This window comes from Otolemur garnettii, unplaced genomic scaffold (genome assembly GCF_000181295.1).
Source record: "Otolemur garnettii isolate 467f Iridium unplaced genomic scaffold, OtoGar3 scaffold00304, whole genome shotgun sequence".
NCBI lineage: Eukaryota > Metazoa > Chordata > Mammalia > Primates > Galagidae > Otolemur > Otolemur garnettii.
This window is the reverse complement of record NW_003852699.1, coordinates 353,130-354,835: the sequence shown is the minus strand read 5'-3', so window position 1 is coordinate 354,835 and position 1,706 is coordinate 353,130.

The following is a 1,706-nucleotide window of genomic DNA, read 5'->3' as shown; positions in this document are numbered from 1 at the left end:
GTAGAAACTGAGGAAATTAAATGTAAACTATCTTATTCTTTTTCATTGCTGGAGGAAGGTAATAGGAAAGGAAAATGCCTTAACGAAGCTATACACATGCAAACAGAGAAATATTTCTCAAGAATGGGTGACGCTGTTTTCTAATTTCAACAGAAAGAGAATGACCAGCGGTAGAAACAGTGAGGAGTGAATGTCACTATGTGTCCTCAGAAGTTTCCTTCTTGTGACTTTTGGCAGATAACAGATTCTCACATTAGAGAGTTCTGCTTTGACTCAGGGCCTCCTGGTCAGTGACATGATCTCACTGCGTAGCCCCAAAGTCTATGCAAACACAGTTTGATGCTTAAACATTTTAAATCATTTAATGGACTGTAGCAGGGAATGGTGTCTTCATAAAGCTACTTCCTCTCCCCAAACACAAACTCAAGAACTTCAGAAAGGTGAGTCATAGTGATATTACTGAGTCAAGTACATTTGGGTAAACTTTCACCCAAAGAGATACGTTAGAGATGTGGGTTTTCTGTTATTGTATAGGGAAACTCTTTCTGTGACATAGTAGTAGGCAATTCCATAAAAAAAGAAAAAGGGGTGGGGAAAAACCGAGAAGGAACTTAAAATTTAGAAGTTGGTAATATGAACCTGTTAGAATTATATAACTTGCAGCTCTTGAGTGGTATGACTTTAATTCAATCACCTAATTTCTCTGGGCTGAAGGCCTCTCCATGGTTAAGATAAAACTGACCAGAGGACACTGACACTGACTGAGGACCTACTATGTGCCTAATGCACAGAGCTCTCTTAATTCCACCTTCACAACTGTCCTATAAAGTTGTTGAGTTTGAGTTAGCTGAGGCTCTAGTGAAAATGTTGCTTATTGTTCTTTGGCTAATTGTCTATCAGACTTTTTGAAAGTGTATTTTACTTGTAATTTTTGAAAAATAAGTTTAAGAACCTTCACTCGTTATGCTTACATGTATTAGATCTCATAATGCTTTTTAGAATGAGAAAGAAAAAAAAGTTAATCTGAGGAATGTAAGCCCCCTTTAAATTATCAGGCTCAGAGAGGCAAAGAAATGTGACAGCAGTCACATCTCAGTCCCCCTTGAGCTACAATCACCTCTTAGAACTACGTGCTATGTGAACTCCAGACTGACTAAGACAAGTAGCCATAATAATGCCATGTTCTGGAAACTCTAATTCATACCCTAGAGTTCAGTGATGCCCAATCACTAATAAATGCTATCTCTGTAAACCAATGAGAATTCCTAAGAAACAATTTTGTAATTTCCCCTTCCTGATTTTTCATTAAAAAAAAATAATAATAAGTCTCTCTTTTTTCTCTGGAGCATTTTCCAGAGTAACTGGGAGGTGATTCTGGAGTACAATGTTCACCTTGTTCCAAATAAATTCTTTATTAATTTTGATTAGTTTTTTTCTTTAGGTCAACAAGGGTGATCAAGGAAGACACTAATCTTAGACCCTTCTTGTAGCCACAGGAACAATATTCTCCAAGTTACAATCAAAACAAGAGGGTGGTCCTTCATATAATTCTGGTGAAATAAATGAGATCCCAATCCAATAAAAAGATGCTGGAAGTCGGCTCGGCGCCTATAGCTCAACCGGCTAAGGCTCCAGCCACGTACAACTAAGGTGGTGGGTTCGAATCCCCAGCCCAGACCTGCCAAACAGCAATGACGGCTGCAACC